The sequence below is a fragment of the Lemur catta genome, chromosome 13 (genome assembly GCF_020740605.2).
Source record: "Lemur catta isolate mLemCat1 chromosome 13, mLemCat1.pri, whole genome shotgun sequence".
Lineage (NCBI taxonomy): Eukaryota > Metazoa > Chordata > Mammalia > Primates > Lemuridae > Lemur > Lemur catta.
The window spans coordinates 50,659,329-50,680,619 of NC_059140.1; positions in this window are offsets into that span (position 1 = coordinate 50,659,329).

Consider the following 21,291-nt stretch of genomic DNA (forward strand, 5'->3'; position numbering starts at 1 on the left):
AAATGTATTTTTTAAGAGGTCAATTGACTAGCTGAAAGGAGTTGGGTGTGGTGAGAAGTAAGGAATGCTTTAACTGGGTGAGGAGCATAAAGAGTGAGAGCAGATCTCATTACTTTTTTCTCAGTGAATGAGGGTAGAGGTGGCAGCAATTGCTCTTAAACAGGATAATAGTCCTTAAGACACAGAATCTAGTTGTTTATTGTAGTAACCAATTGGTGGATTATTAGCCCCATGCAGTTGAATTAAAACAAGAAACTTAATGGAGTCTTGGCAAAATTGTAGCTTATCTTTAGAAACCTTATGGCCCTTGAGAGCTAGCTGGTGAAATAAGTAGAGAATGCCAGTAAGACAGGCATTTTGTGAGGGAGAGCATAAAAGTAATTCATCAATATGAGACAGAATAAGGTCTGGACTTGAGTCTCTCACCCCTGACCAGGGAAGTCAACATAACCTGACTTAATTAGTTGCAGAGGGCTAAAACAAATAGTTTCTTAACTGCAAAAATTCAGCCCATACCCACATAAGGAAAGGGCTACACTGTCTTGTGAATAATGTTTTTCAAGGTCACTAAAGCAAGAAGACACTGACGCAAGCTGATAAGAAATCAGACTTGTACAGATCTAACCAATTCAAGCCAGAATACACCCCCATACTGAAATTACCATGACTTTTTCCTTATTATAATCTCATTTTAATGCTAAAAATCATGCCCAGGGTGAAGATTTATCACACTAATGAGACATACAACTCATGAAAAAGCATTTAATAGAACTGATCAGACACAAAGAAATCTCCATCTCTATATCCTTACATGTCACCCTTTTCCCACCTAAGCCTCTTTAAAACTCACCACAGCCTACCCTCCAGGAGCCAGCCTGAGGACTTTTTCCTTTGTGATCTCCCCCTTGTGCTGGAGCATAAGCCCTGATAAAGCCATGCCTATGACTCTTGTCTATCCTCTTGTTAATTTCTATTACACAGAGAGTCCAAGTGCTGTGGGTATCAAGTATATTGTAATAGGGTCAAGCTATGTGGGAAAAGTTATCCCTTTTAGGTTGGCCTGTAAGATCTGGGAAAAGTAGATAGAGTTTTTTTGTATCCTTGAGAGGAGCACAGTCCAGGTGAACTGTTGGCCCTTCTATGTGAAGTAAAAAAAAAAAAAAAATTGATTATCTGGGTGGACAAGGATGCTGAAAAAGGCACCACAGAGATCAGTAGCAAAGAAAGTTTGAGTGTTAGGAGGGATATTAGATAAGAGTGTGTGTGGATCAGGCAGGACAAAGTATTGGGAAATAACAATGTTATTAATAGTTCTAAAGTCCTAGACAAACTTCTCTCTCTTTATGTTAGTGAAAGTTTGGCACATATCCCCGAGGACGCATCAGAAGAACAATGACAGGTGGTTTGAGGAAAAAGAAAGAGAAACTTATTAATTTGCTGGCAAATGAGGAGTATGGCAGACTCTCATCTTAAAGTACCATAGTCCTATCTATAAGCAGAAATACAGAGCTTTTAAAAGGAGTTTTCAGCTTGGGGCTATTGCTATTTGTTTAACTTCAGTTGATGGTACTGATCAACCCCATCTCCAGTGAAGACAATCTCATGCCCTCTGCCTGGACAATTTCATTGAGCCATCTCTGGTGGTATAAAGAACAAAGGCCATTCCCTTCCCCACCCCATTACTGGTCTCAAGCAGGGATGCAGGTTTTAATTTCCAAAAGAGTTGGGGGGGGGATGGGTTAAGAAACAGCTCATAAAATATTTTACCCTTTTCAGAACATTCCCTCTGTTACATATTTATTAGGCTTTTGGACAAGTAGAATGGGTGTATTACAGGGACTGGTATAAGGGACCAGTCCCTTGAAAATGAAATCTTTTGGCAATGGCTTCTCCACCAGCTAAAGCTTCAGGGTGAAGGAGATATTGTTTTAAGTTTCCTAGAGGTTTTTTAAGATCTATTTGTATAAAAATGTTGAGCACTTAGTGGATCTGGTCAACATTGGTATTATTTTTTGCCCAAAAAGTTTCAGGCATTTTTTTTTTTTTTTTTATTAGGGATGAGTGTCCAGTAGCAACTGTATGTCTTAGAATTTCAGACAGTTTCTTAGAGCTGGATATCCAGTAATAACTGGTTGAAAAGAGACTAGTCAGGGGAAGATGTGGGTGAGATCAGAAGCTGAAGTGTTGGGAGACCAGTAAAATAATGTCTCCCTTATGGGTAAAAGAAATATGACCTTGGTGTTTTTTAAGAAAATATCTTCCTATTAGGTGGATTAGGGTAGAGGGGGCAAGCAAGAAGTTCTGGTGTCCAATAAAGGGCTCTGGTTGGTAAGTAACTTGTTTGGACTTAAAGACAGTCATGGGTTAGTTAGTTACCCCAACCATTTAAATGGGTTGATCATTCTGGGGAGGAGGATTTGAAAAGGTGTCAGGATTAAGTACCTAAAGCATAGGGACAAGGACTATTAGAGTTCAGACTATTCTCTTGTTAACTTTAAGACCCACCTTTCCTAGCCTGTTGACTGAAAGGGGAGGGAAAATCCCCCTTATTTACCCAGAATGTCCCTAGTTCTGATTAACACATATTTTTCTTATCGTTCTACAGAAGGCAGCTTTTTGTCTTTTTAGGGTTCTTCTGTGTCTGTCACGTATATTTTTTTACAGTCTTATTTTCATTGTCCAGTACCCTTACTGAAAATACAAATTATACCTCTTACAGGACAAATCTGCTGCTTTCTTCCCATTATGTGGGGCTTGTTAATGCAGAGAGTGGGGGATTTTGAGTTGTTGAATATGTAAGACCATAAGTTTAGCATTCTTTGCTTGGCTTTCTAGTTTTCTGGTCATTTTAGATTCTTTTTGCTTTTTTAGGGTTGTAGAGAGGAAATCAGCCAGAAAAGCTATTTTATGGGATCTATTACAAGTCCAATCTGGGTCATGTTGCTTAACCAGAGTGCTAAGGGCTTTATTGATACCTGAGAAGAAAAGTGAGTTAAAACAGTTTAGTATCATCAGTTAGGACTCTGACACAAAAATTTTGTTGGAAAGCCTTTTTTAAATCAGTCAAAGTACTTAAAGTTAGATTCGTTTCTTTTTTTGAGTACATACCTGAACAGGCTGCCAGTTAATTCGCCAAGGAAAGAGCACTGGAATGGCTTTAGTCAATTCAGAGATTGTTATTTTGCCACATTAAACGTTATTTCCCCAGTATGCTGAAAATCTTCTTGGGACTTAACCTAATCAGCTGAATGTGTCTATTCTTGGGCTAAGATATCAGGAAGTCCTGGCTGGTGTACATTTGTAATCAAACTAAAATCGTGTCTAAGCTCAAGAGAGTCTGTTTTAGGGTTACGAAATTTTTTTGACTAAAGGTAAAAGCTTAGATTTTTGTCCAAGGACAGTAAGAGGTGGTCTGGATGCCTGCAGAGTTAGCAATCACTTTAAAAGGCACAGGGGAATTGCAGTATTAGTAAGCTAGCCAAGAGGGAGGTTCCCAATAGGAAGGTAAAGGAAAGAATGGTATTTCAGAGAGAAGAGAGTGGCATCAAGGGGGAATAAAGCAAAGGTGGAGTTGGCAGAAATCAAGGAGGAAGCCAAAAAAATCACAGTGTCCTTTTCAGTTTTGAATGTAGGGTTTGATTCAGGAGAATTTTTAAGGTTTTGAAGACATTGATTAAGTTTTGAATTAGTCTTTTTAAGGAGGCAACCAAGAATTCTTAATTTTGCTTAGAGCTTTCATTATACTGATTGAATAAAATCTTCCACTGTTTTTGAGAGGTCTGGAATATTTTCTGTTTTAATTGTGCACATAGATAAACTAATTTAGGCATATCAAAAATTCCCATTGTGGCCAAAAAGGGCTTTAGGTCATCTCAGGTTATATTTATCCAGGATCCCAAATATTTACAAGAACTTTTCTCATAGTTTTTAAACACAATTTCTTTCGCAGCTTGGCCAGGTACCAAACTTCACAGTATTATTGTTGTTGCCTAGGCATTGGTTGAGGCAGTTCAGGGAAAGAAATCAGGGCTCTCTTTGGATCCCATCCTCATTGCCAGAATTGTTAACAAAAGAATATGAGATCTACAGAGGAAGGAGAAGATTTTAGTTTTAGAGGGAGAAATAATCTTCAGTTTGGGGAAAGGGCTTCCAGGAAAAATCAAAAGTGCATGCTCCAGAAGAAGGAGCTGGTGTGTATGAAGAGTCAACCTTACATACATGTTGAGTTGGGTTGGGGAAAATCTGTGAATATATATGAGGAAAGTCAGGCACGTGTGTAGTCAGTCAACATAACATGTAACACACATTTCATGTTTACTTTAGGATGAGGTTTTAGCATTAAAATAAGGTGGAATTTGGCTCTTTATGTCAAAAAGTGAACCATAAGGGCACAGAGACAATTTGTGTGCAGTCTCTACAAGCTGGCCCCAAATGGCTTGAGGTCTATGGCTATTTATCACTGAAGAATGTTTATAAGACTGGTTGTCTGTCCAATCAGAGTTGTGGCAGGACCCCAACGCCAGAGCAGAGGTTTGTCATCCGTCACCAGGCAGTCTAGCAGGGTTAGCTGGGAGATTTTTCTAGCTGTAGTTGTTTCAGCAATGTTTTTCAGACGCTGGTTTCTGCTTAATTACCAGAAGGAAAACTTATGGCATTTAGTAACACTGGAATATGTGACTAATCTCTCATCCTGCTAACCATGAGATTCTGGTTTTTTGGTGTCTTTCATTTTAACCAAAGGGAGTCCATTTCATCGTCTATTGAAGTATATTTTAACAACCCAAATATATTAATACTTAAAATGATATTCCAGAGCAAAAACTGATACAAGATACGGATTTTTGCCATGCAGGATTTTCTCCCAACAAAGTGACTGTTCAAGTCATTTACCTAAGTTTAAATTGGGTTTCATGTGTTTTTTATATTGATTTATAGGAATTTCTAATATATTCTGGATTATTATATTTTGAAAAGTTTAGTGTATATATGTTTGGTTCATTTTATGTTTTGCTTCCAAAGAATACATCTTTGAAGATAATTTAAAGAAAACCAGAATAATCTATCCTTTAGGAGGGGCATAATTTTTATTATTTAAAGCCCTGGATTTAAATCCTAGCGCTTATTTTATTATTAAGGGCATATTTTTATAAATGCAAAGCATTATTTTTTTAAAGTAGTCTACCAATACCTATCTCCCAATATCGTTATGATAAAAGGCAATGGAATTTGAAAATGCCCCAAATAAAAAGTGTTTTAATTATAATTAAATTCTATAATAATTTAAATAGTTTTACTTTTGCAATTAATTCTTATGTATATAGAAATAGCCTCTAAATATCAGCAAATTGTTATGCACAGTTCCTTACATAAATAACAGCAAATAATGGTCCAAGGTTGTTTATAGTAATTGATATGTCTAATAGGAAACTCTGAAATTTTGAAAGAAGTCATTTCAAAATAAAATTTTGGCTCACTTGTTATATTTCTTTTGCTCCTACATTTTAGACTTATTATCATAAAAATTTTACTCTATCATATATCTGAAAATGAATAATTAAATGAATGGATAATATATAATAGATTAATAGAGCTTATTTTTGACGTGTCATAAATGGCATTTGAAATAATATGTTCTGTGTTGTAAAATTCAATATTTTTCCTTAACATTTCAAAATTTATATACACTGAAGCATCCATTAGAAAGAAAAGAAAAGAAAAAAATAAAATTTATAACATATATAAAGCTTGATGTATATAATACAATCTCAAATTTTTCATGAGAAAAAATTTACAGTGGATTTTGTTTCATGCTTTGTTAAAATGTTTGTAAATGCTCAATATCAAAATGAATCATGAACCTCACCTTTTGAAAGGCCCATTCTGTCTCACTATTTTTGATAAATAAATGAATTTTTAACACTACTGAATTTTTATTAATAAATAGTTATGCCAGTCATGCTTGAAGGGGTTATATTAATCAGTTCACTTCTGTGATGAAGGTATTTTTTTTAATAACTAGGTTTAGAGTAATAAGCCTTCCCAGGGATATAGTGATATATTTTATTAATTAAGGCCTTTAGTCTTTAGTCCACACATATTGTGTTTTAATATATGCATTGGCTAGTTCAGACATGTTAATATAATTAATTTTAGAAGGTCAAACATAAGTTTAGATAAATAAAAATATGAAGTTAAACTTAGATCTCTGCTATTTCTTGATTTTTCCCTTTAGATTTTGATCTCAACATGTAGTTGTTTGTATTGTCCTTATAATGGAGTTATGTTTGTGGTAACTCAGAGTACTGCCTCTTATAATATGCAGGATAACTGCTACATTTAGATCTATTATTGTGTTTTATTGCATTCATGTGAAATTATAATTTAAATTTTTGAAAGATATATTTTTATTTGAGGTATATCATAAGTTCAACACCAAAGAACAAAATATTTACAATGTAGTAGATACATAATTATAATAAAATTGTAATTTTTCTTAAAATATATTATTTAAGATATTTTCTACAATTATATTTTAAATCCAACCCCATAGCAGTGACTTTGCTTTTGAAGGAAACATTTTCTAAACTTGAATGTAATGATTTAACAAACATATATTTGTGAAAATGTATGATCATCAATATACATTTTCACACAAAATAATAGAATACAGCATCAAACTACAAATTACATTTATTCTGAGCTTTCAAAATTGAATATGAACTCATAAGAGCACCAGAAGGGAATGATAATGGAATATATCTTGAGACTATTGTTTATCTATTTCTATATATAGATAAAATGATGGATTATGGACTCATTCATATTGAAAATAATAATGTGTAATATGGTTCAATTTGAAATGATTTCACATGGGAAATATATTTTTATAGTTCATTATCATAAAATCTTTACAACTGTTGTTTTAGCCTTTGTATAATTATCCATGTATTGCTTTTTAAGTCATCAGAACTTCACAACAACTCTTTGCTTTATTAGTAAAAATTTGAGTTTTATGAACACCTAAGAATTACAACTGATATTAAATGAATTCATCAATTACTGATGATAATTAGGGGATATCAATATTATTATTACCTAGTTTGGATAATATAACTTTAAAATTAATCCCTAAGTTAAAAACCTCAAATAAATTAACAAATATATGTAGCACTATTGAATCAAGCAAATGGACTATAAAAACATAAATTACAAAATAATGAAAATGACTGTTGAACTAATTAAAATAACTTTATCAAAAGCAAAATTATTCTTTTCAACTTTTGTTACTTTACTCTGAAAGTAGAACAAAGTTACAGAGGAACAATAAAAATACAATTGCATTAAAGTTATATAACACATTTACTATAAATTAAAAGTTCTTCTGACTGTGTTAAAGAAAATATTTTATGTCTTTTCTTGAGGCCTATGTTTATATTGTTGTTTTCATATGCTAAAAAAACTGTTCAGGTCCCTTCATAGTAAACTGCAACAAAGAAGAAAGAATTTGCAACAACATCAGAACTAACTTGCTTTTGTATGTGTGGCTTTCCAGAGATTATTTTTCTTTTCTTCTTAAAACTGATGTATTTTCCATGTAATGACAGTTTGAAAGTTTATTAAAATATCACTAGCAAATGTACACCTGCTATATCATATTCAGGGTCCTTCACAGTGATAACTTGGTTATGAAATAAGAAAAGAGACTCAAATTTATTAATTTTGAAGTCCCGAATGGCATACCATAAAGGCATTGGTAACTGAGGACGTTGGTCCTTCATAGTTTTGAAGTTGTCCTCTATATGTTAACTCACTTTTTCATCAAAATAATAGTCTATTAACCACTGTGCTAAGTGTTGCATATAAAATGGAAATAAATGACAGGTTTGCTAATTAAATTGGTGGAATTATATCCAACAAGCTAGACTTTGTTTATTCTTCCATTGCTAACCAGGGCTTTGAAACTAAGGACATTTGATAATTCAACACGCAAGAATGCTCTAAGCTCAATCTCCTCTTTCATGTTGCATCTAGTTTAATTAATTTATTGGGTGCTGATTTAATAAACATTACTAAATTGAAAAATGAATCATATATGATCACTATATGCAATACATGTACTATCGATAGAGAAGTATATCATCTAAATAGATGATAAGCATAAAACGTATGAAATTATTTTTATAATTGAGATAGGAATATAATGGTAGTAGATGTGTGGGCCAGTCTTCGAACATCAAGTATCACTCTCTGCGTTGAATTGTCTTTGTTAGGATTTACATAGTGTTTAAAATGTTCTGATTAAAGTATCGTACATTATCATGCTATAGAATTGTGCCATCTATATAATAGTTCCAGACTAGAGTATCAGGATTTCGACCAGAAGATACTATTTAAGGTAAGCATAGGGATTATAATAAAAGATTAAAAGCAAACAGGAGAAGCTGGAAATAAGTCAAATGAACATGATTCACTACTTCTTCCCTTAAAATTCCAAGCATTTTGCCTCTCCTGAGCTGACAGGATACTGAGACTTGTGGTACCTGGGTGTATTTGAGTCCTGGGGCTCTGTGGGGCATTTGTTCAATAAATAAGAGAATGGTGAGATTCTCTAACCCTTCAATGAACAACTCTCTAGCAAACTGCTTGAGAGACAGCAGGAAAAGACGGATGTATTTGTCTGCCAGGGCTGCCAGAACATAATCCCACACACTGGGCTTAACAGAGATTTATTTTCTTACAATTTTGGAGGCTGGAAGCCCAAGATCAAAGTGCTATCAGGGTTGGTGTCTGATTAAGGTTTCTCTTCCTGGCTTATAGACGGTGCTTTCTTGCTGTGTTCTCACATGGCCTTTCATCCGTGTGCTCATGGACACAGAAAGGTCTCTGTGTCTCTCCTCTTGCAAGGACACCAGTCCTATCAGATTAGGGCTCTGTCCTTCTGATGTCATTTACTTTTAATTACCTCCTTAAGTTCCTATCTACAAATACTATTACCTTGATGGTTTAAGGCTTCACTATATTAAGGGATGACACAATTAAGTTTATAAGAACTAGAAAGCCACAGAACCCAGGAAGATTTTGCTCATTGGGATATTTTTTTGGCCCAAACATAAATGTGCCAGGCCTTTATCAACACCCCTACCCCCATATACTAGACAAAGACTATACATTCCAAAGCTGAATGGAATGTGTGGATCTTCTTGCCTCTCAGAAGATCTCAGGGTATAACCACAAAGGATTGAGGGGTTCTAGGGTGCCACAGTGCAGTTCTACCAAGTGTAGAGGCTACTGTCATTTTGAGAAAAAACATGACTGAGCAAGCATGTATTCGATTAAAAATGCATTTGCTACATTCCATAAATACATATTACGCTTCAACACTATGGGCTGGGATACAACATAGAAGAAACAAGATGGAATCTCAGATTTCATGAACCTTCCAATTTAGTGGAGAGAAGGGCAGAGTATCAAGAAAGACAGAAAAGAAAGAAATAAAAAATAATTATACACTGTATCTAGGGGTGGCAAGTGTTCAGATTTTTACAAAGCACGAAAGTATAAGCGGTCTACAATTATTCTCTTTCACTGATTTTATTTTTTGAAGAGACAGGATCCCATTATGTTACCTAGATTGGTGTCAAACTCATGGGTTCAAGTGATCCTCCTTTGCCTCAACCTCCCAAAGTGTGAGCACTTGGCCAAACCGTGCTATTTTTAACAGAACAGCTAAGAAATTCTGTCTAATAAAGTGACATCAGAACAGAAATTTAGAGAATGAGCATATGTAGTCAAATAGAACAAGTGGAAGGGACAGATAAATATATGAATGATTAGATCTTTAGATCTTTAAGAGGAGTGCCGTTGGGGTTTAGGAAAATTGGAGTGATCCCAGAACCTATTACCATAGTGACTGGCCCAGGTTGATCCAGTTGGAATGCAGAACCGGATTTGTATTGAAAGGAGTAGCCTTCACGTGCTTAGGATAGTATGGTCTGCAGATGTGAGATCTACAACTGCCTCTATCATTTTGTTGCCATCCATCAAAAGAACCACAGAGAAATGGACTCAGACTCTGATCCATTTGTGAATAAAGCCAGCCACACCTCTGGATTTTCAGTATATGTCTTTTTATTTGAGCTAGGTTATGTTATGTTTTCTGTTATTTGTTACACCAGAAGTTAAAATTGCTAAAAAGAGAAATAATTCTGTCTTAATTAACTGTAGACTTCCAACATCTTTTATAGAGTGCTTTGTTAAACAAATGGATTTAATATAGAAGGATTTGTATTTCATGAATTGATTTAAAAAAAAAGGATGAGTTTTATTTTTCGAGTTCTGCATATCTTACTGAAATAGTATTTTATTTAAATCCCCTGTGTTTTAAATTCTGTTTCATTTTGAAAAAATACCATAAGCAAAAAAACAAACAAAAAAGATTAGCCTTAGCTTTTCTGCTTTCTATTTTCATCAAGTTAATGGAGCTTATTTAGTTATCTCTTTCTTTCGTTTTCATTTCTTTAATTTTTGTATTTTTATCATTTACTGCCAACTTCTGTGTATTTTTTTTCTTTGACCTGTGCACAATCCACTGTGGCAATGATGTCCTGATTTCATAATTAATTCTACAGTTCCTAAGTACTAGGGTAGGTCACAGAGATAATGATGAGTTCACCCTCCTTATTCTACTTGTGTTCTTGTCTCTGGATGCTTAGACATAATTACAAATTTAACTAGAAAAGTTGAAATTTCACTTCCAGTGGTAAGTTTTTGTGTGTTGAGGTCAATTTCTAGATTGCTGACATTCACATTAAAATGAAAAAAAAAAAAAAAAAAAAAAACTCTCAAATAAATGGGAACACAGTGACTCATCAATAATACTCTGTATCCAGAGCCCATTAACTTTTTCTGCTTAATCCTGTGGGACCCCTCCCCCACTATTATGACTTTGATTGATGTATACTATTTTTACGTACTGTGATTGTCCTAGAAAAATGTTACATATCTCTATATCACCATATGACTGTACATACTGATTTAAAATGGAGTTATTCAATAATGTTTCTGTATATTTTCCTGATATATTGTCATTTTTAAAAGAAAAACAATTTTCCATATTTATCCACATGTTTAATAGAGCTACAAGTCCTGAACCTTGATTTATTTATTTTTATTTATAATTTTATGGACCTAAATCTACAAGTCAAGAATCAAGTTATTTAATTATTCAGGAATTTTAGCATAAAAATAAAAAATTTACTTTGATATGTCTGTATTTTTTATATTCAAAAATATTTAAATCATAAAAGATATGTTTCAAAGAAATTTTTGAAATATTCAAAGAGTAGCATGGGTAGTTTTATAGAATTACAGAGCCCATGTATTTTCACATCTATATTTTTCCTTCTTGTTTACACCAATCACCATCTATTAGCCTTTATTGTTTACTTCTGTCTCCATCCCACAATAATCTTACCAGTTACATAATTACACTTAAGCCCAAACTTCCAACATTCTAATTTTGTGACTGTTCCAATCCAGAGTATTACTGTGTGCAACTATAATCTTTGTAAATAAACGGCCACTTACTGCTGGACACTTAAAGCAATCACAGTCTATTTCTCTACTTAGCTATCTCTTTCATTCTGCACAGTTATAATTCAAACATTCAACACTTTCCTCAATCATCTACTTACCAAGATCCACTTCCATTCAAAAGTTGATTTCACCATTCATTTCCAGAAAACAATCACTAGATATTGTACTGAAGCTCACCATCGGAATGGGCCAACATTCTTCTCAGGTTCTCTAAAGACTTTATGAAAGAACAATCAATAAATTGTGTTTTAACTCAAATTTCCTAATACCATCTCAGCATCATCACTCAATGAATTTTCCCCTTTATATCTGACATACATAAATACATTCTCTCTCCACCCTTTTCCATATATCAATTTAAAACTGCACACATTTTCCCATCTTAAGCAACAATATTGCCTTCCATTTAAAATTAAGATTCCTTAGAAAGTAACCCATTTAATAATTAACTCAAAAATTTGTTCTGCTGGATCTACCTTGTTCCTTTAAACAACTCTTGTCTTGAACATCACCAGCCTCCTTGCTGCTAAAGTCAACAGAAAGACTTCAGACCTACTTTTAATTAAAAATCTGCGGTATTGACCAACTTTATCAAATCTGCATCTTTAAGTATATTGTTCCATTAGATGTATAAAGAATAATATTTCTCTAGTACTTTGTTTAAAGATTGTTTCTATGGTCAGAATGTTGAAACTTAATCAACAACATAATAGTATTAATATTAACAAGTGAGACCTTTAGAAGGTAAATAAATCATGAGGGCAGAGCCTTCATGAGTGGCATATGTCCTTATAAAAGAATTAATAGATAGCTGCTTCCCTCTTTTTTTTCCTCTCTTTGCTCATTCTTCCACCTTGTGAGGATACTTAGACATCACCATCTGTAAGGAAAGGGCCTTCACCAGACACTGAACTGGCCAATGCCTTGATTTTGGACTTTCCAACCTCCAGAACCCTGAGAAAATAAATTTCTTTTCCCTGTAAATTATCCCAACTCAGATAATTCATTACAGCAGCACAAATGAACTAAGACAATCATTTCATGATTTGAATTATATTTTCCCAAAATATGTTGAAATCCTAGCACCTGGTAACTGTGAACATGATTTTATCTGGAAATAAGATCTTTTCAGTTAATCACCTTAAGGTTATTAAGGTGGATCCTAGTCAAACATGATTGATGTCCTAATAAAAGGGGGAGATTTGGACACAGACACAGACGAGCACAGAGGTAAGATGGTGTGAGGAAGCCTATATTACCATGGAGGCAGAGACTATACCAATGTATCTGCAAGCAAAGGAATGACAAAGATTGCTGGCCACCACAGGGAGAGAGAAAGAGGAATTCCATTCAAACTCTCAGAGGTAATATGGCCCTGCTGACACTTTAATTTTGGACTTCTAGTCTTCAGAACTGTGAGATATAAATTTATATTGTTTTAAGACATTCAGTTTGTGGTCCTCTGTTAAGGAAGCCTAGCAAACTAATACAGATGGTGCTTCTTTGGCATCCGTCCTTTTCTTTTCTTTTCTTTTCTTTTCTTTTCTTTTTTTAATTCTGAATCTTAATATTCTCCATGTGTCACCTTGTTAATTACAGTGGCCACAATTATCATCAACACTGGGAAAATTTTACATGCTATTCAAGGCTTTTAATGATCTAGACTGTTTTTCTATGGTTCATTGTTTTTCACACTGCCACTTATTCTGCACATTCTAGTCATGCTATTTTTTTTTTTTTTTTTTTTTTTTTTGCATAGGGACTAAGAACATGGTATCTTAGATCAGAAACCAACTCTAAAAGCTGTTTGTTTGGGGGAAAGCTACTAAACTTTTAAAGTCTCAATTTCCAGACCTGTAAATTGAAGTTATAAAAATATTCAAGAATGCTATACTTTAGCCTATCACTTTCCCTACTTGCTTCTTTCTTTTATAGAGCATATTATCAACTGGGGTTTTGAATTCTGGGAATTAGATGTTTTGGAAAAAATCAAATCTAAATGAAGTCAGAAAAAGTTTATTATGAGCACCACCAATCATTTACTATTTCTTAATTGCTTCCTCATTTTGTCCTTTATAAAGTTCCTGATAAAAAAGAGTATAATGGGAAATAAAATGCCAACACAAGCACAAATTGCAAATTAACTGATTATTTCTAGTCACTAGCAATAATTTTTTCATGGAAACATTTAAAATAGGTTTGATTTATGATGTAACAGTTTTCAATGGATATCAGTAACTAAAAATTCAGTATATGTATGTGTGTGTGTGTATATATATAGGTGCCTTTAATATATTTCTATCTAGACAATTCAGTATTCTTTGATGTATTGGTATAGATTCCAATTATAACGTATCTTTTCTCCTGATTGTTCAAAAACTGTATATTTTCTTCTGATATGTTTAAATTACTCAGGTTTTTTGTCATTGATGATTTTTTTGTTTGTTTTTGCACTAGTATCTTCCCACCAGTTAGACTGGTAATTAATTTTTGATGCCCATCACAGAGTTAAGAAATTTGAATGTTGAAATACTTTCAGGATTTTTAGTTGAAAATTCATCAGTATACACATATAGGACAAAAATGTATTAATAGAAATCATAAAGTTTATTGGTTCCATCTAGTGGCAATGTGAAGTAAGTTTGAAAATAAAATTATTAAAATGATATAAAAGGATTTATATAAGGGTTTTTCAAAAGTTTACTTATATTACCTTTGCATAAAGGTGGCTATGCAATGCTGAAAATCTAACCTACTGTATTAAAAAGTCATATAAATGAAATTTCAATTTTTATAACAATATTTTTCATGGTAAAATAAATTCTTGTCTTATTTTAGAAGAGCTGTCCAAGCAACACAAAACTCACTGAAATAGTATCTTCTGTTAATAGTAAACTTTTTTGTTTATTTTTCTGCTAATTAAGCATATGTTTCCCTCCACACAGCTATTAAATGCCATTTATTCAGCTGTTGGGTGCCATATAAATAGCCCTAAGGATATTTATAAAAGATGAAAAACAAAAACCATTCATCTAGAAGATAATATGATAGTTCTTATACATCAATTTATCATTCATAAGAGCTAATAAAATATTTTAAGGAAATCTATCACAACCTCAACAATCCTAAAGCCTTTCAATAACTGATCATTAGGACTTTTGTTAGCAGAATACTTGCATTTTTTTTTCCTTTTTTTAATTTGGAGACAGTCTCTTTGCTCTGTCACCTGGCCTAGAGTGCAATGGCATCAGCCTAGCTCACAGCAACCTCAAATTCCTGGGCTCAAGCCATCCTCCTGCCTCAGCCTCCTGAGTAGCTGGGACTACAGGCACATACCACCATGCCCAGCTAATTTTTTCTATTTTTAGTACAAACAGGGTCTCGCTCTTGCTCAGGCTGGTCTGGAACTTCTGAGCTCAAGCAATCCTTCTGCTTCAGCTTCCCAGAATGCTAGGATTACAGGCCTGAGCCATTGTGCTCAGCCAAGGCTTGTATTTTTTACAAAACAATACTTAAGCAGATAAAATGTTGTTACAATAATTTTTTAAAAAAACTAAATTCAGTTTTCTTTAAAATGCATAATTAGTTATGGATTTCCACCGTAATCGTGTTTGTCATCATGAAGTATGATGAAAGAATGACGTATGAATAAATTAGGCTTTTCCAGTGCAAATATCAGTGAGACACTTATCATGGAAAATTCTATTTTTTCTTCTGTATCAGTAGCACCTTCAAGGTTCTTATGGAAGATATTTGTGTCTTACAACTTAGCTTCATTTTTATTGTCTTTTTAATGTCTGCAAATATTCAAATTGCATATAGCATGTTTTGTCATAGAAAAATATTTCTGGTTAAGACAGATTGAGTTTTATATGATGTCCAAAAATATCTGATCTGTACACAAAACACTGCTGAGGGAACATTTCTTCCACATAATGGTATAGTTAACTGAACTTTTAAATATTTTAGGAGTGGAAAATAAAAGGAAAATTACAATGGAGTATTCTTGTTTTTAAAGAGAAATAATATGCTACATTAGGCAAAAGAAATAAAATCCTCAGTGTGTCAAATTTCAGTCTTGGTTGTTTAATTAATTTTACATATAAAAGCAAATGACTTAAAAACCATTCTGTGGTAGAAAATTACTTTACCAATTTTACCTTTGCAGCTTGCTGTAGATAAGCTACCCATATCCTTCTATAACTGTCAGGACTGTGAGAAGTTAGTGTTGCTATTATTGAACACCAGAGGAGAAATAATTGATGAAAACAACATTATCCTTATATTTTTATAATTTCATGTTAAATTACATTGGTCATGAAGAATGCAAGCAAGGACAGGTAATATGTTGTTTAGACTAATAAAAATACTAATACAGTATACCTTATATATTATGAATTGCTTAAAATTCAATCTAAATGTATAAATGATGTTCATTTTTAAATCATACTGTATAATCTTATTGCTTGATGACAAAGAAAATTACAAATCTTAATACCACTATTGTAAATGAGGCATATGTAGTAAGGTTGTACCATAAATACTTCTCACTCCACCAGAGAGAAAGAGAGAGAGAGAGAGAGAAAAAAAAAAAACCTATGAGACAACCAGGGAGGGGACCCATGACCACGGGGCCACATGTGGCCTTCTAGATCCTTGAGTGCAACCTTTTGATTGAATCCAAGTTTTACAGAACAAATCCTAATAAAGGGATTTGTTCTGTGAAGTCTGGATTCAGTCGAGAGGCTGTCTTGGGAATCTGGAGGGCCACACGTGGCCTTGTGGCTGCAGGTGATCCATCTAAAATTTCATGCGGTAATCTTCAGAAAACTGACACTGAAAAAGCTACATATGATGATATGTGAACCCCAAATCACAGATTAACCCAAGTAACAATAAAGTATGATAAGAGAGTACTTTGAAGAATAATTAATTGAGCATATTGGCAGTAGTTTCTAAAAAGTGGAATCTGTTTTTTTTTTTTATTTCGGCTTATTATGGGGGTACAAAAGTTCAGGTTATATATATTGCCCATGTCCTAGTTTACTAGATGCATATTCCTGCCTCAAGGCATTTATACCTCTTTTCCAATGCCTGAAATAAATCTTTTCCCCCAAAAAATCATATGTCTTGTTCCATCATGGCCTCTAGGTCTTTATTCAAATGAGTCTTTCCATTTATGCCTACTTTGATACTTGTATTTAACATTACACTTTTTTTTTAAAGTAAATTTGAAAGTCAGTGGAATACCTAGCCTCTCCCACTATGGCCCCACTATCTTTATCAATTTATCTTCTTTAGATTTTCTCCATAACATTAATGACCATCTGGAACACTGTAGACTTTTTTATATATGCTTAATATATAGCTTGTCCACCCTCATGAAATGTAAGCTTCATGAAAGGCAGATTCGTTTTTAATCCTGAATTTCTAGTGCATGGAACACCACTTAGAACAAACACAGAAGATATATTGTAAATATTTGTTAAGAAATTAAGGGAATCATTTGACAAATAAACAATTCACCTAAATATACTATTAACAAGCTCACATTTAGGAGTGGGACAGAGATGCTCATTTGGATTATACACAAAGGCACCTCCCATGTTGATTATTTCTCACTGAGCATCATACACGTAGGTGGCTATAGTCAAATTTCCTGTAGGGTTTCTCATAGGTAGTTTCCTTGCTTCTTTTTCTTTCTTTTTCCTATTAAGTATGGACCTTCCTCAAAGTCCATACCTTGAACTTCCAAACTTTTTCTTTATACATCATTTAGAAATGTCATTAGTTTCTACAACTTCTACAAACACCTGCAGGTAAAGAGATTCCAAATGTTAATTATCAGATTCCCAGATTGCAGATCTCTGTAACACACCTACACATAAATATGTGCACAGAGACATGCACACACAGACATGACACTATGATATATTTCCCACATTTTAAATTGAGATAAATTCACATACCATAAAATTTACCATTTTAAAGTATAAGGTGCAGTGGGTTTTAGTATTTTTAGAACTTTCAGTATATTCACAGGTTGTGCATCCATCATCACTGTCTAATTTAGGAGACCTTCATCGGACCAAAAGAAAATGCTTTGGCCCTTAACATTCACTTATCATTCTCCTCTCTCTCAACCCTTGGCTCATTTTAGCTATTAGGAATAATGCTTCTATAAACAACCATTACAGGTGTTGGTTTGAACAGAGGTTTCAATTCTTTTGTGTATATCTGCCTTGGAGATATGTTTATTCCAATCTTTTGCCTAATTTTAAAATTCTGCAATATGTCTTTTTATTGTTGATTTGCAAGGGAATTTTATATATTCTGGATACTGTCCCCTAAAAAGATATGATTTGAAAATATTATTTCACATTATGCAGATTATCTTTTTGCTTTTTTGATGCTGTCATTTAAAGCACAAAAAAGTTTCAATTTTTAATTCAATTTATCCTTTTTTTTTTTTGCTTTTGTTTGTACTTTGGAGCCATATCTGGGAAACCATTTCTGAATCCAAGGTCACAAAGATTAATAATTATTTTGTATCCTAAGAGTTTTATAGTTTTAACTTATGTATTTAGGTCAATAATCTTAACTCCATGTTCTCTGGCCTTTGGATTCCAAGATTTACACCAGCGTCCCCCCACCATGGGTTCTTAGACCTTGGGCATCATACTGAGCATTACACCATCTTGGCTTCGTTGGTTCTCACACTTTCAAAATCACTAAACCATGCTACCAGCATCTCAGGATCTCCAGCTTGACGACAGCATATTGTAGGACATCTCAGCATCCATAATGGCATGAGCCAATTCTCCTAATAAATTCTTGTATATCTATCTTTATCTATCATCTGTCTGTCTATCTTTGTCTCTCCTTTCATCTTTCCTTCAATATCTCTATCTATTCATCTATCCTGTTGGTTTGTTTTCCTGGAGAACTTTGAGTAAACAGCTTCCAAAATTGAATTTATCACAGTATGCCTATGAAGTGGAGACAAATATAAGTGTATTATCTCATACAACAGGAATTTTTCACTTGAAAAGGTCAAAAATTTGTATGAAGTCACTTTCAAAATGAAGTGGCTGCCCAGGACCAGAAACCTCTACATCTATTTCTGATGCCCTTTCCATGCCTCGGTGCCTAAAGTAACTCATAATAATTCATATCAGGTTGGTTTGTATTTCTAACACCTGACATTTCATTTAGGTCCACGGAGTGCAAATGTTAATGGAATAGCGTAGACTTACACTTTGGATGAGACAAGGGCTTTAAATATAGAGGCTGGAATATTCAAGGTCAGCTGAAAAACTGTTAATTTTTCTGAAATAGTAAAGATTGTATCTCTCTGAAATTAACTGGAATATAAAGAGCACAGCAAAAACAATGTGTGTATGAAGAAGGCATTTGTTAGTGTCAGTCACTGTTGAATCTAACCCCATGCCAGTAGTGGTTACACTACCCACCATGAGTAGAGTATTACTATATTACTGTAGAGTAATATGGTGATATAGAAGGCACCATTTTTAAGTATTTACTATATGGTATACTGTTTACATGTTACTTTATTTATCCTAGCAAATTCCTATTAGCTAAATTTGTTCATTCCATTTTATAAATTAGTTATATTTAAATTGTTATATATGTATACAGTCTGCTTTTTCACATGCTTTTGCAGACTCTCTCAGTAAATTGGCTGTCATCACAGTTGCTTAACTGAAGGGATGATGAGAAACACTGGAGGCAGGGACTAAGACAGGCTATAATCTGTCTCTTCTATTCGCAGCCCATTTTATCAGTTCTAAAAAGGGTACCACAGACAACATCAGCTTGGTAAGCATGTTAAGTTTAAATTTGTTATATTCGTAATTTTTGTATATTTAACACTTTTTATTTATTTGGATTCATAACATAAATGGGCAAAAGTAGGAATTAATCTTTTTCCCAAACTATACCAGAAAAGAGAACATTCATGAAGCAAGGAAAAGTCCAATAGAGAACAGTGATTTATTTTTTTCCTGAAATCCTTTTACTTTGAATGATCCGAGACAGGGATGTTATTTTTGTGTTTCTATTCATTAAAACCATCATGTTAAATTTTCACTTGTAACATGTTAAATTTTTGAATTTCACTTGTAACATGTTAAATTTTTGAATTTTTAAGATGTAAATGTAGTCAATTTTGACTTCCAAACTATAAGTAGCACTACTTTAAATATCTTTGTGATGGATAATTTATTCTCACATATTTTCCATATAAATAACTGGTGGAATTTAGGACCATATAATCTTTCATAACACTTTGTATGTTACTATATCACTTGTTCATGCTTTTCTTCAGTGTACTTTTTAAAGAAAAACATACATTTCAAACTTTTAAGATAGATGAATACAGTGATTTCCTTTGTAGTGCTACCCATTCAGATCAATAATTTCAAAGATATTTTTCACAAATATTTAAGAATTTTCTTTGGTCTCACCTACTAGTATTGTAAGGTTGTGTTTTGGGGGCATTTACTGTATGCCACTGTTTGTGTTCTCCAGGAAAGACTGTAAGATGGAGGTTAGCATGCAAGACGTTTGTTAGGGAGTATACTTAGAATCTGTTTCAGAGGACAATGAAGGAAAGAATCAGGATTGGGCAGAAAGCAGACTGTGAAAAGCTCTCAGAAAATTGACACCACTACATTCTGAAGCCCAGACGGCCTTTTAAAACTATCTTGAGTTGGGGCAAGGAGGCTAGACTCTCACAACTCTCTATCAGAAAGTCACTGGATAGGGGTTGCTCCACGAAGAAGCTATCAGCTAAATTGTCAAAACTCCTTTCATTTCTGTAACGTGTAGTGGAATGACCCCAAGGTCAAAATCTTTTCCTAGGTACAAATTTGAGAAAAGAAGAAATATTGTCAGGGTTTTCCTAAAGCTACATACAATTCATTAGAATGACCTTTAAGATAGTAATAGCATATGGTGTAATTTATCACTTTCTATGTGTAACAATTTCAGTTTCACTTGTTAAGGCCAAAGTATCCGGAAAAATAAATAGGTGCCAAGTGTTACCTCATTCCAAAGGAAGGTGCTGTAACCTTCAGGGTATAGTAAAAGACTGAAATGTCCTTTCACTTACATTATCACCTTTCTATTGACTATAGAAAGATGTGGTGGTTAAACAGTTGAGGAGAGTGCACTTGTGTACGAATATAAGAATTTGTAAATTTAAAGATAATTCCTGTGTTAAGATAACTAACATGGAAAGTTTATGCTTGAAGCATTTGCCCCTGAGTCAGACCAAAGGGACATAGTTACATAGATGGTAAATGACATCTTGCCACAGGTAGGACAAAATTTCATTTTTCCTAGATACAAGGTATGAATTCTAATTTAAGGCGTCAGTGTAGAGACATGTGCAAATGGATTCCACTAAGAGGATTACCTTGGGGACGAGGGGATCCAGCACTATTTTGTGTGGGGTAGATCACTGAATCCCACGGTAAAGGGGAGAGTTGACCATGTTATTTTCACTTTGAACCTCCAGAAGTAATTTTCTTACTTTCAAATAATATAAAAACTTTAAAAATATCTTTTGGTACCTGTATATTATTAACGTGGTTGATCAACATGAAAATAATTAAATAAGAATAATCTTAAGAACAGTGCTAAATTTTGAGTGCAATCAATTCATTTATTTTT